The sequence below is a fragment of the Zootoca vivipara genome, chromosome 13, assembly GCF_965207765.1.
Source record: "Zootoca vivipara chromosome 13, rZooViv2.hap1.1, whole genome shotgun sequence".
Classification (NCBI taxonomy): domain Eukaryota; kingdom Metazoa; phylum Chordata; class Lepidosauria; order Squamata; family Lacertidae; genus Zootoca; species Zootoca vivipara.
In genome coordinates, this window is record NC_142596.1 from 8,835,565 (window position 1) to 8,850,624 (window position 15,060).

The 15,060-nt window shown below is 46.6% G+C and overlaps 1 protein-coding gene across 3 annotated transcripts in view; it reads left to right on the plus strand.

Moving 5' to 3' along the window:
- The first annotated feature begins 561 nt into the window (after positions 1-561).
- CD276 (CD276 molecule) overlaps positions 562-15,060 on the plus strand; it is a 45,346-nt gene continuing 30,847 nt past the window's right edge. Inside the window, exons 1-2 of one of the 3 annotated variants that reach the window (XM_088656476.1) lie at positions 779-885; positions 5,356-5,482. The gene's annotated coding sequence lies outside the window, so the exon portion shown is untranslated. Of the gene's footprint in view, positions 886-5,355; positions 5,483-10,935; positions 11,072-15,060 lie in introns of those variants that run through there. The other 2 variants (XM_035131439.3, XM_088656475.1) reach the window with 2 other exon arrangements.

A 15,060-nucleotide genomic window follows, 5' to 3' on the forward strand; every position in this document is an offset into this window, starting at 1 on the left:
TTCCAGTTGTCCTATCATGGGGCACTACCAGGGCCAGATTTAGGGTTGATGAGGCCCCTAAGCTACTGAAGGTAATGGGGCCCTTTATATGTCCAGCTGTCCTTTGTCAACAAAAAATTGTCGCTGTTTTTTGTGTTGAATATATATGGTAATTGATGGACCTAGTAGGTATTCAAAGCCATTTGCACATGCAGAAAGTAGGCACCCTATATATAGAAATGAGCAAACCAGTGATATTTTAGGGAGCAGACTAGCAGGCAGGGCCCATGATAGCAGCCTACACAACACCAAACACTGTTGCTGTATGTAGGTTTTATTTTATTTTTTATCTTATATTTTGGAAATGTACATCCAGGTGTTTTTTCCCTTTAATTTTTTTTTTTGGGGGGTCCCCAAGAGAGTGGGGCCCTAAGCTATAGCTTGTTTAGCTTTGCATTGAACACTTCGTGGCATCTTCCAGCCTTGCAGCCGGTTGGACGAGATGACCCGCACCCGGAACCCCTTCCCATTATCGGATTCCTTGATTCCATTTGCACGGCAGCAGCCACATGGCGCTCCGGCCCCGAATCAACCCGGAAGCCAGGGGGGCTCGCGCTCCTCTCCCCGCCTCTCGCTCCCCAGGCTCGCTCCCGCGGTCTCCTCCTCCTCCTTCCCCCGGCCGGGAGCCGCGCACCGACCTCTGCCCGCCGGAGGGAGCTGGGGGCGACGGGGGCTGGGGCGGGGCGGGCAGGCGAGCGAGCGGGGAAGACAGTCCCGGGCCGGCGGCGAGACCCGCCCTGCGCCTCGGGCGCTGCAGAGCGGAGGGCGGAGGACGAGCCGGAGGAACAGTGCGCGCGGCTTTGTCCGAAAGCGGAGTCGCTCCCGGGAAGGACGGACTCTGGCCGAGTAAGTGCCTGCTTGGCTGTTGGTCTGAATGGGGGGTGGGAGGGGGGAGAGAGAGGGAGCGACACCCAGGCGAAAAGAGGCAGACAAACCGCCTTTCTTTCCTTCTTTCGGCCCCTCTTCCCTTCCTCCAAAAGCGCTGCCAAAAAGATCATGGATTCCTGGTGCTGCTGCAAAACTTTTCGTTTTTACTGGGCGTCTTCCCTTGGACTCGCGCGCTATCTATCTATCTATCTATCTATCTATCTATCTATCTATCTATCTATCTATCTATCTATCTATCTATCATCTCTCCAATGTTACCCACAGGGGTGCCAACTTGAATAAAATATTGGGGTGGGGGAGAGAAGATAAGCCCTGCCCCATACAAGACGCACACTCCCATTGGAATGGCAATGCAATGCCAATTAATTTGGGGGGAGGCCCCCCTCAAATATTTTATTGGGGGGGGGCAAAGGCACATCGGCCGCTAGGAATTGGCTCAGAGGGAGGGAGGGTGTGTGTACAATGTTACCTATACCCAGAGAGCATACCTATTGAAGTGAAGGAACCTGGTAAAATTAGGTTCCATGATTTCAATAGGTCTACTTTAGGCAGGACTTAGATTGGATGCCAGCCAGTTTACGTCATATATGCCATTTGCCAGCTGCTTAGGATACCTCTTTTAAAAGGGGGAAAATCTGAGGCAGGATCGATCAATGTTTTAAACAAACAGCTTTATTTTGCTGCTTCTGCCTTGATAATACAGGACTGTTCTGCCTCAACTTTTTTTTGTATCTTCTGACCAACAGTTGAGAATGGCCAATACAGAGGGCACTTCTATGCCTGCTTAAGTCAACCCTGTAGGATGCAGTCAGGTCTACTTCTGAGTAAAGTAGCACAGCATTGCCCTGCAAGGCACGGTGTGTGTGTGTTTATAGCTGTATTTGTTCAGCCACCCCTCCCTTTGCAAGTGGGTGAGTGGCGCTTTCGAACAAGAAAGATCTACCTCTCTGCCAACATTGCTGCTCTGATCAATTATTAAATTAACAAAATCAAATGGATCTGTGGCACACAGGGATTGACTGAAAAGAAATGGTGGCAGTGTTGGTCAAAATATGGTTTTGTGGTTTTGTGTTTGAACTATAAGTCCTTCCGGACGAGGTATTTGCTGACTGTTCATTTTTGTTTGTGGGGAAGTTAGACGACATTCTATCATGCAATAGTAATCTCATGCTTCCCAGAACATCCCCCCATCTCGTCACTTCCCTTATCACAGAAAGTCTGAACATATATATATATATATATATATATATATATATATATATATATATATGGAAGAAGGTTTGTTGGGCAAGAGCTCCACGTCAATTTTAATTGCGCAACCTGAATTTTTTTTTTGTGGGGTGGGGACCCTGCAGTCATGTAGTCCAGGGGTTCCCAACAAAATTTTCTCGAGGACCCCTCATCGAGCCGCTATTGTGACAAGGACCCCTATTAATTCCTAATCCTAAAATTAAAAAGTGAGAGCCAAATTAAGAGTCTTTTTATATTTTATATTTATATGTTTTTTACAGTTACAACAGAGTACTCCATCAGTATACAGTTAGTTTTAATTTTCAGTTCTTAATGACATAAGTTAAATCTGTCCTTTGAGTCCATTATTTCTTAAATATTAGGTTCCAAACTTGAAACTTTCACTCTGAAATCCGACCGCATGTCGAGCCGTTTCCTATATTTGTTTTTCATGAAACACATGGAAGAAAATGCTTGCTTTGTTTACAAACACTACTGTTTTGCAAAGAGGCAGCGCACACCAGGGAGGAGGGAGGGGAATGGAGAAGACAGGGTACCTGCGCAGTAGCGCACAAATGAAGCCGACGTGCGCAAAGCATCTTGGGGAGGTGAGCGTTAGTAGAATGCGCGCGCTACCTCTTTGCAAAACAGTAGTGTTTGTAAAGCGCCACCTAACAGCATACAGCAGAACTACTGTCTCTATCTAATTCTAGTTTTGCGCTAGACTCTGCTCATGCAGGAAGCGGCCAAAACAAAAAATCTGTTATCATACGAAATATATTTAATATATTTTTTATTCTAATAGCATCTTGCGGACCCCTCTGGCATAGCTCGCGGACCCCTGGGGGTCCCCGGACCACCTGTTGGGAACCACTGATGTAGTCCAAGTGTTTCCTAAATTGTGGTACGGCTGCCCCCAAGGGTATACAAAAGGGTTTTTAATGGTACAGAGTATTTGCTCTAGTCTAGATAAAATAATATTATTAAAACTACCCCCAAATTATCTTTGCTTGAGGTACATGCACATGCAGGTAAGACTAAACTTATCTTCTTCCCGGCCGGGTTGGAACATTTAACATTGTTAGACTCCTCCCATTCTACCTGGAAAGTCTCCCTGTTTGAAAAGATAAGAAGCCTGGGACTCTCCCCGCAGATCTTGATTGCGGCAGGAGACGAGAGAGCCAGGACTTTAATCTGCCAGCATATCTGGGACGTAGAATTACAATGCCACATGAGTGAAATGACCAAATATTCAGCAATAAGGGACTATGGGAGAGGTTTCTCTCCAGCTAACTATCTGTCAGAAATTCAGACTAAACCTTCAAAAGCCGTACGTAGCTACCGCAAGTTTGGGGAACATTGCTGTAGCGCTCTGGACTTTGGAAACGGGCATCGTTTGTTTCTGTATGACAGGGATGTCCAACCGGTCGATCGCGGCCTACTGCTTGATTGCAGGGTGTCCCTGGTTGATCCCCCCGGTTGATCGCTCAACAACTTTGATGAAGCTTCCCCCCCCAAAAGCTCAACAACTCTTGTCAACCCAATGGGTAGATCACTGCCAGTTTGTTTTTTTAAATAGTGGGAGTAGATCACAGTCTCTTGAAAGTTGGGCGTGCCTGCTGTATGGCATTTGCCAAGTTCTTCCCCATCCCCAGTTTGAGGATCTGAAACAAGGATGTTATCACTTCTTGGGGATGACTAAACAACTGCTCACCAGTGGTTCCCAAGCTTTTATTTTTCCAGTTGCCACTTGAAAACTGCTTAACGGTTTTTCTGCCTGTTGTAGCAATTGTAAAGCTTGATGATGTGGGATTTTCTAATTGTATTATGTTTGCTTCTTTTATTTTGAATCCCACAGAATTTGGATCACAGTACAATAAAAATACAGTACAGTGGTACCTCCGTTTAAGTACACAATTGGTTCCGGAAGTCTGTACTTAACCTGAAGCGTACATAACCTGAAGCGAACTTTCCCATTGAAAGTAATGGAAAGTGGATTAATCCGTTCCAGACGGGTCCGGGGAGTACTTAAACTGAAAGTACTCAAACCGAAGTGTACTTAAACCAAGGTATGACTATACAGGAAACAAAAGAAGTAATAAGAATACAATTAAACATCAGCATGCATATTCAATCACAAATCCACAGAAATTCTGCGGACCACATGAAGGAAGCTCACAGGCCACTGGTGGCTCATGGACCACAGTTTGGAAACCAGCGCTTTAAAACCTTTTTGACATTAATCCCAACAGCCACACACGCCCCTAAACTGTGCGCACTTATTTTTGCAACCCTGACAAAGCATGCAAATTAAAGCTGCAGCCATATACTTAATTATGTCTCAGTAATTTCTGCTGATTTCAGTTATTTATTTTTGCATATATAGAGAGAGCATTACCACCCCACTCTTCAGCTGAAAAGGCTCCCAGTGTGGCTTGCAGAAGATCAGTAACTTACAACATAGGTTGGCAATCTAAAAGACACGACACAAAAGAAAAAAGGGATGGGGAGGGAAGAGGAAGATGAACAAACTCCAGTGGCAATTATTACGTGGCAGTTCATATAAAAAGCCAGCTTGGATGGAACAATTCAGGGAGAAGAGAAGCCCCAATGGAATTGGCCCCCTAGCCTACTTAGTTGAGTGTGCTTCCCATTTTTTCTTCCTGCTATGGCCATGATGGCAGCTACCATTTTAGGTGTAGGGAAGGGTTTTGAGCTCAGTGTTTGAGCACCTGCTTCACATGCAGTCCAAGGTTAAATCCATTTCCTCAACTCCAAGAAGAAAGTCCAGGTGTTGTGAAAGACTTGCTTTGGCCAAAACATGGAAAAGATGTTGCTAACCAATACAGAGCTGAACAGCATGGCATATATATAGGATAACAAACTAAGTACATTAGGATTAAATGCTAGTTTGGAAACCCTACAATTTTAAAAGGCCAAGGGAGTGACCACCTGTGCAATGGGTGATGAATAATAATAATAATAATAATAATAATAATAATAATATAATAATAATAATAATAATATACCCTGCCCATCTGGTTGGGCTTCCCCAGCCACTCTGGGTGGCTCCCAACAGAATTAAAAGCACAATAAAACATCAAACATTAAAAACTTCTCTAAACAGGGCTGCCTTCAGATGTCTTCTAAAAGTCAGATGTTTATTTCCTTGACATCTTGTGCTTCCTTTGCATCAAGCAAACAACAAAGAATGCCAGAGAGAATTTGAAGAGACGTCTACCCAAAGATGGACGTGAAACACTGTCGAAGAGGAATAAATGTGGTTCCCACATCTGAAACAGAGCCAGTGTTGCATAGTGGCTAGGTCAGTCTTCCCCGTTCTGGTTACCTCCCAAGTGTTGTTGGACTTCCAGCAGACCCGGCCAACAAGATCACTGGTCAAGGGTGATGGGATTTGCAGTTGGAAACATCTGAAGGCAACCGAAGGGGGAACCCTGGGCTAGCGAGTGTGTTGATGAGCGTGGTGTTGACAATGCCGCAGATGACAGATCTGAAGAACTGGGTACCACTTTGGGGGATCTTTCTGATGTCACCCAATGGATGTAAATACTCTGTTGGTGACTAATGCAAGAGGCTGTACTGTTGGGAAGCACAAGAGCTGGTTTGCAACCACCCCAGTCCAGCCTACAGAGGAGACCAACCAGCTCTTTACTTGGTTACAGCGATGAACACCCTCCCCCCATTCAATTACTGATAGAAGCATCATATTGCTTTACTGTTTTGGAGAATCAAGCCTCGAGTGTGTAGTGTTGCCTGGAAGATGTAGATGGTTGCAACAGTGCTGGGAAGTTTTAATTGTGGCCCTGGGCTTCCAGCCAGAGTAGTGGTGTTCCAGGATGACTGATGCTCAGGGCAAGTCAACATTAAATTGTGGGTGCTCTGGGAACAGTCTCCCCTCCCCTCCCTTCACACCAGGGCTTAAGAACATCAGGACCAAATTCACACACCCCCACACACACCTGTAATCTTCTCTATCTGGACCTCTGATTTGGGCTACATCCCTTCTTCCTAGAATACACATTTCACTCTGAGAAATGTTGCACCCCAAGAGGTTCTGTGTGTGTGTGTGTGTGTGGCCTGGCTGGAATGTATCCATGTACTCTAAACTCTGATAATCAGGGTGGATTTGATTTAAATCAAATCAATTTAAATAACGATTTAAATCACTAGTCAGTAAGACTTGATTTAAATCTTCTTCTTTTTACAGAAAGGCACTCTTGCTGGTATAATCTTAATATTTACAACCAGATGAAGGTTTCATTTTTGGAATAATAAATTTTCAGAGTAGTTTTTTACAGTTACATCAAAAATTACTGATTTGGTTATACTATTAGAAATGCATAGATAATTATGAAACTGTTGTGAGGTTTAATAAGTTAACTCTTTATATTTGGACAACTTTTCTGCTGTACTTTATTGGAAGGAGAAAAATAATCATTTCCTGAATAACAATTTCCTTAAAAACCAACTTAGACTGAGTTTCAGCACACATGAAAAACTTATTTCCTGATGAATAGCCTTTGGACTATAACGTAACAAATAGAAAACTATCTTTAGAAAGATTTTTTTCCTCCAAAAGCATTTAATTTTTAAAATCCGATTTAAATTTTAAAAAATCCGATTTTTTTAAAATAAAAATAATAATTGATTTTTATCCACCCTGCTGATAATAGAATCATAGAACTATAGAATTGTAGAGTTGGAAGGGACCCCCTAGGGTCATCTAGTCAAACCCCCTGCACTGCAGGAATCTCAGTTAAAGCATCCATTACAGATTCCTCTTTGCTTGTCTGGATGAAGGACAGAGGTGTATGTAGAACTGTACAGAGGTTTAATCTGTTGCTCCATGCACTTTTGCCTTTGGCCATGCCTGCCACTGAACCCTGGAAGTTTGCCCAGAAGGCAACATAGCCCCCATACTGCAAATGTATTCCCACCAGTGGCTGTATAGAGTTTCAAGCTCTCTAGAGTTTTCCCCATCTGTGGCTGGAGATGTGAGGCATTGATCCTGGAACCTTTTGCATGCAAAACCCGTCTTCTGCTACTCCCAAGTAGGCCTGTGTCTGCAACAGGATTGTTGCAGCACACTGGACTTTCCTTTGATTTGAGTAGTGCTGCTGCTGCAGCTTCCTTCCTCGTTTCTTTCTCGCCTCCATCTCCCTGTCTGCTGAAAGAAACAGAACTTTCAGTGGCCAGAAGTTTGAAGGCACTTTCTTCTGCTTAGCAGAACACGGCTGGGTGGGCAATGACAAAAATATAGCAGGCTTGGTAGGGAGTTCTCCCTCCTTTTGAGAAGGGACACTTGGGAGGATAGCTTCAAAGAGATCAATTGTTCTTTAGAGGTGGGGAACTTGTGGCTCTCCAGACTTTGTTGAGCTACTGCTCCCAGGGCCGTCTTAAGCCCATCCAGCGCCCTGGCGCTAAGGTCCCTGCAGCGCCCCCCTCCAAGGACCCGGGAGTGCCAAGCGGACCGTGGCAGCAGTGGGAGGCCACCTCCAAGGACTCTGCGCTGCGCCTCCTTCTCATTTCCCCAGCGCTGGGTTCCGCTCAGTCAAGCTTCGCCACCAGCGCACGCACCGCGGGACCATCAAGAGCTGCTTGGGCACTGTGCGTGCGCTGGTGGCGAAGCTCGACTGAGCGGAACCCAGCGCTGGGGAAACGAGAAGGAGGCGCAGCGCGGAGTCCTTGGAGAAGGAGAGAGACGTGGCGCAGCCTCTCATCTCGTGGAGTGCAGTCCTGGCCAGATCGCTGGAACCCTGTGCTCACTTGGCGCCCTTCCAGCGCCCTCCAGCGCCCGGCGCCGTGGTTCTCAGCGCCACTAGCCTCTATGGCTAGGACGGGCCTGACTGCTCCCATCATCTCAGACCATTGCCCATGCAGCCTGGGACGGATGGGAACTAGAGTCCAGCCAATCTCAATTTAGGGCTCTATTCAATTTAGCAAAGCCCAGTGACAAACTCACAACCAGGGTAGGTATCATTTGGGTCCTTGGGCTAATGCCCCTCAAAAGCCCAGCAATTGCCTTCTCCTTCAGCCACTTCTGTGCCCTGTCATTTTCTCACATTTTCAAGGCAAAATCAATACGTTACTTTTCCAATAGGTTGCATCCCTATTTATTTCCCTGGAGGATCTGAAGCACACCTGCACAAATTTGATCTCTCCTTGTGGCTTTCAGTAGAAGCCTCCAGCAATAACTTCCTCCTCCTTTAAAAAACCCCAAAAAACTTAAGACCAGCTCTTGGAGTTAGGTAATATGCCGTGTTGTAATTTTATACAGTTGAATTGAATTCCTCACACCCCTCTGCTTTATGGACCGGTTTTGGGAGAGCTTGCTGCCCTTTCCTTAGCCATCTGGTTGTGCTGTCTGCAGAGTTAACATATCTAGTGTGTTGGGGGCATGGAGATGACTTCATCCAGTAACCCTCAAGCATTTCGGACTTGACAATTACAGTGGTGTGTTGTGGCGAGGAAAGGCAAAACCAGGAGAACTCTTGGAGGAAGAGGCTGCAACATCATATGGCTTAAAATACAAACACAGACAAGCTTTTATAAATAGATACTTCCAGGGTTTATATGAAAATAAATACACCCGCCACAATGAGAATCATAATTAGAGTGCCAGGAATCTGTGGGGAAAGGGCAGTAGCTAGAATTAGGCAAGTCTTTGATAGTTGTCTGCGTTTTGTAGAATGTCTAAGGGATCTTCCCAGACGGGGACACCTAGACCAAGTTTTTGACTTACCAGCTGAGGATTTTGCCTACAAGCTCCCCCCAAACCAACTAAACTCCTCCACCGCCATTCTTTTTATATATACCCTGCCCATCTGACTGGGCTACCCCAGCCACCCTGGGCGGCTTCCCAAAAAATATAAAGGAACAAAACAAAACATCAAACATTAAAAGCTTCCCTATACCTTGGTTCCCGAACGGCTTAGTTGACGAACAAATTGGCTCCCGAATGCCACAAACCTGGAAGTAAGTGTTCCGGTTTGCGAACATTTTTCGGAAGCCAAATGTCCGTTTCAGCTGTCGGCATTTTTTCCGGGGCCAATCAGAAGCCGCGCCTTGGTTTTCAAACGTTTTAGAAGTCGAAAGGACTTCCAGAATGGATTGAGTTCGAGAACCAAGGTACCACTGCACAGGGCTGCTTTCAGATGTCTTCTAAAGGTTGTATAGTTGTTTATGTCCTTGGCATCTGATGGGAGGGTGTTCCACAAGGTGGGTGCCACTACCGAGAAGGCCCTCTGCCTGGTTCCCTGTAACTTCGCTTCTCACAGTAAGGGAACTGCCAGAAGGCCCTCGGAGCTGGATTTCAGTGTCCGGGCTGAAAAATGGGAGTGGAGACACTCCTTCAGGTATACAGGACTTTAAACATCAGCACCAACACTTTGAATTGTGCTTGAAAACATGGCTTTCCCCATGGCTTTCCCCAAAGAATCGTGGGAGGTGTAGTTTGTTAAGGGTGCTGAGAGTGGTTAGGAGACCTTCCTCAGAAATCTATAATTCCAGAGTTGCTTGTAAAGAGGGACTGATTGTTAAACCACTTTGGGAATTGAACCTGTTTGGTCACTCTGGTTATTTAGCACATTTATATTTCACATTTCTTATGCAATAATAAGTCACTTTCTATTCTCTGGGGTGGAGGCTTTAATGGCCTGTTTCATTTGCATTGAAGCTTCCACAATTTCTGGCATAGCTGTTTAATGAAAGCCATACTCTTGATTTGCCATGATCTGGATCAACCCAGAGAATAAACTTGGGTTTTTCTGTATTGGAAATACATCTAAAAAGAGGGGGGAAATGTTTTAAGATTTCTGTTACTGTATGTATTCTGTTTACGATTTTTATTCTGTTTGTTGTAGCTCAGGGCTAAAGCAGCTAAATTTGATTAACATCCCATGCCCTTTTAAAATGTGGGGGTCTTTTGGGGAGGGGGCGTTGTCTTTATATTGATTATATATTTTGTGGTTTTATATTTTGATTTTGGTCTGTGAACTACCCCGAGACCTCTGGGTATAGGGCAGTATATAAATTCTAATAATAATAATAATAATAATAATAATAATAATAATAATACCAAACTGCTATAATATGGAGTCACTGCAGTTGACTGTGTCTCTTGTACTGTACTTGAAAGGGCATTCACATGCTCCTGGGCACATGCTTAACTGTGTGTTTTCAGATATGGGAGTGCCCTGAGGCATTACAGGGGGGAAAAGAAACCGTCATCCTGTATGATGATAGCATTGGTGTGGCTGCTGGCCCACAAACTGGTCTGTGGTTGAGTCACAGAATCACATAGTTCTAGAGTTGGAATGACCCCAAGAGGAATCACAACTAAAGAGTCCCTGACACATGGCCATACAATCTCAGTTTATAAACCTCAAGGAAGGAGAGTCTACAACCTCCCAAGGGAGACCGTTCCACTGTCCAACAGCGCTTGCTGTCAGAAAAGTTCTCACTGATGTTTAGCCAGAATCTCCTTTCTTGTAATTTGAGTCCTAGCCTCTAGAGCAGGAGAAAACAAGCTTGCTTTTCCACGTGACAGCCCTTTAGATATTTGGCTATCAGATCTCCTCTTAATCTTCTTTTTTTCCAGGGTAAACATACCCAACTTCCTCAACCAAATTTCTCATAAGGCTTGGTTTCCAGACCCTTGATAATCCTGGCCATCCTCCAATGTAAATGTTCCGGCTTGTCAATAACATTCTTGGATTGTGGCACCCAGAACTGGACACAGGACTCCAGGTGTGGTCTGACCAAGATGGAATAGATGGGTACCCTTGATCTGGATACTAGACTTCTGTTGATTAGACCCCTAGAATCTTTTCACATGCACTACTGTCAAGCTAGGATTTCCTCGTCCTATATTTCTGCATCTGATCTTTCCTTTGTAAGTATAACCTTTGTCCCAACTGAAATTCATTTTGTTAGTTTGGGCCCAGTTCTCCATTCTGTTAAGGTGGTCTTGAATCCAGATTCTGTTTTCTGAGGCAGTAACTACCCCTCCTAGTTTGGTGCCACCCATAAATTTGATTAGCGTGTTACAAAAAAGCATTACAGTGGTACCTCGGGTTACAAATGCTTCAGGTTGCAAACGCTTCGGGTTACAAACTCAACTAACCAAGAAATAGTACCTCAGGTTAAGAACTTTGCTTCAGGATGAGAACAGAAATCACGCGGTGGCGGCGCAGCAGCAGTGAGAGGCCCCATTAGCTAAAGTGGTACCTCAGGTTAAGAACAGTTTCAGGTTAAGAATGGACCTCCGGAACGAATTACTGTATATTCCTGCGTATAAGACTAACTTTTAACCCCAGAGAATCTTCTCAAAAGTCGGGGGTCATCTTATCCGCCAGGTCGTATTTCTTATACGGCGAGTATATCCCAAACTCTATATTTTAACTGGAAAAGTTTGGGGTCGTCTTATACGCCCAGTCGTCTTATATAAACGGTAAGTTCTTAACCAGAAGTACCACTGTAAAACGTAAACATCCATAGAACCAGTGTGATATAATGGTTGTTAAAGTGTCAGACTGGGACCTGGGAGACCGGGGTTCAAATCCCCACCCAGTTATGAAGCTCACTGGGTGGCCTTGGGGCAGTCACTGCCTCTCCGCCGAAACTGACCTCACAGGTTTGTTGTGGGGATGACATGAGGAAGGGGGGGAAACCAGGTACGACACCTTGAGCACCTTGGAGAGAAAAAGGTGGGCTATAAATGCAACAAATAAAGGTAAAGGTAAAGGGACCCCTGACCATTAGGTCCAGTCGTGACCGACTCTGGGGTTGCGCGCTCATCTTGCATTATTGGCAAACCAGAGCAGCACATGCAAACACTGTTTACCTTCCCGCTGTAGCGGTTCCTATTTATCTACTTGCATTTTTGACGTGCTTTCGAACTGCTAGGTTGGCAGGAGCAGGGACCTAGCAATGGGAGCTCACCCCGTCACAGGGATTCGAACCGCCGACCTTCTGATCAGCAAGCCCTAGGGTCAGTGGTTTAACCCACCACACCACCTGGGTCCCTTCTAAATGCAACAAATAAACGGATAAGAAAATGCACTTTAAAGCAGTCCCTTTGGTCAGGCACACTGAGCGTCCTTTGCAAATTGCACAGAACTGGGGGAACAACATACCCAGCTGAGTTGCAGCAAGCGGAAGCCTGGCACATAACTTATTGTGAGACAAATGAATCTCCTCGCTGTTTGGATGCTTCCTCCGCAGCCACAATATCCTCTCCGCCCCGCCCCCCCTGAAAAAACCTCCACAGCAAATGGGAGGAAGAGCAGCCCAGCTGCAGCTACTTCCTGAGCTGGTAGCCCCTTCCATCCTTTTCTGTCTCCGGAGCCCCAAGGAATAGGATGCCTGCAGCTGTTTTCAAAAAGCATTTGCAGCCACAACTGGGTATTAGACCCATCAAGGTCTGCTAAATAATGGCCAGGTATTTAAAGCACTGTTTTAGTAGAACAAAGAGGTGGGGGGAAAGAACGACTTTGGGGCTTTTAAAAGCCCAAGTTAGTTAACAGTTCCCCCCCCCCAAAATGATGGAGTTGAATTCTCAAGCATTGTAAACCAGGGGTGCCAAAACTTTCAAAGAGGGCCATATTTGATGAAGTGAACATGTGTGAGGGCTGACCAAAGTTCTACAATTTTACCCCAAAGTTGTTGAGCTTTTTTTTTTTTTTAGGAATTGAAGTTGTTGAGCTTTTTTAAAGGATTTATCCCCAAAATTGTTGAGTGTTTTTTTTTTATATACAATTTTGCCACGGGGGGTGGGGTGGGGAGTCCGCATTAGGCTCCCAAAATGGACTTTGGACATGCCTGTTGTAAACAATTCCTTATAACTTAACAACATAATGCAAACACAAGATGTAAGTGGGAACATGGTCAAGAGAATGAATCATTCTTTCCATTTATTTCGGAACTTTAGGAAATAGCACGCCTGCTTACAAATTCTGAAATTGAATGAAGAAAGCATGCACACCAAAGAAAGTAGTCTGTCTTCAAAATGTAGGCAGGGTTATAATGCAGGGAAGGGGAAAATGTATTTTATTTAGATCTAGGGGTCTTAGGAGACCATATCAGAATGTGGTGGCCTCTCCTTCGGAAGGTTGGATGGCCATCTGTCAGGGACTCCTTAGTTGGGACTCCTGCTTTGCAGGGGGTTGGACTAGATGACCCCTGGAGTCCCTTCCAACTCTGCAGTTCTATGATTCTATCATTGGTACAGGGCCGTCTTAAATTCATCGGGCGCCCTGGTGCAGGGATCCCTCGGGCGCCCCCCACCCCCAGACTTAAAAATACATAAATCTCGACCTCCAACTCTTCCCTTCCATTAAAAAAAAGGAAAGCTCTTACCTTCCCAGGAGGCGCTGGGAGGCTTCCCTGGAGGCGCTCGCCATCTCCCCCGCGGCGGAAGGCCTCGGGGCTCCGCCTCGGCTGAGTCGAGAGCCGCAGGGCCGGGAAGGGGAGAGCGCGGCCTGCGGAGAGGCCCGGCATCCTGACCACTCCGTAGTTTTAAGAGAGGGGAAAGGACAGCCCCTTCCCCTCATGGCTCTCCCCGCCGAGGGAGCCAGCAGGGAGAGCCCCGCTCCTGCAGTCCTGTCGGAGCCCTCTCACCGGCAGCGGAGGCCATGGGTGCCATGGAGCCAGCGGAGAGAGCCCCAGACTGTGGGAAGGCATCCGAGCCTTCCTGCCAGCAGGGATGACCCTGGCTCTGCGTTTCATTGGTAGAGCTGCTGCCACGTGGCGTCGCCTCTACCAATGAAACGCAGCGCCGGGGGGGAGGGATGGCCCTGGCACTGCAGAGCGGAACAGGGTCCCCGAGCCCCTGCTCCGCTCGCTTACCTCCCTGCTCTCCCCTGAGCGGCGCGGCTGGCGGAGGGAAAAGGGAGGCTGCCGCGCAGCTCCCCCACTTGCTGGGGCGCCCCTGAGTACCCTGGCGCCCCGCGCCACTAGAGTCAATGGGCGAGACGGCCCTGCATTGGTATACTCCGTAAACCATTTAAAAGCCTATTTTGGCATTTAGCAGGATAGTAATTTCATTAGTAGGGACCCAGGTGGTGCTGTGGTTAAACCACTGAGCCTAGGGCTTGCTGATCAGAAGGTCGGCGGTTCGAATCCCTGTGACGGGGTGAGCTCCCGTTGCTCGGTCCCAGCTCCTGCCAACCTAGCAGTTCGAAAGCACATCAAAATGCAAGTAGATAAATAGGTAGCGCTACAGTGGGAAGGTAAACGCCGTTTCCATGTGCTGCCCTGGTTTGCCAGAAGCGGCTTTGTCATGCTGGCCACATGACCTGGAAGCTGTACGCCGGCTCCCTCGGCCAATAATGCGAGATGAGCGCGCAACCCCAGAGTCGGTCACGACTGGACCTAATGGTCAGGGGTCCCTTTACCTTTACCTAATTCCATTAGTAACAATAATGTGTACCTTACTGGTCTTTTGGCAGTCTCCGACACAGCCAATGGGTCTTGCAGATAGAGACTTTGCTTTGTTTCAGTGTCCTTGTTTTGTACAGAAATGCTGGCTTGGCACCACCAATGGGGCTGTGTCTCTTCGGATGCCACAGGACCACATCTTCCGCCATCCCTTCCTGACCATTGGCCCTTCTGGCTGTAGCTGATGTGAGTTAGCGCCTGACAGCGTCTGGAGGCCCACCGGTTTCCCAGCCCTGCTTTACAGAGAGAAGCTCCCTGCCCCAAAGAGATTCCAATCTAAAATCTGGAAGTGTCAGGGGACCACAGAGGGATAAGCAGAGGCAGGATGTGTGATTATTTCAGGAGTGGTGACGTTGTGACCCTCCATATGCTGTTGAACTACAACTCCTCTCATCCCTGACCATTGGACCTGCTGGCTGGGACCCTGGGGAGTTGGAGTCCAGC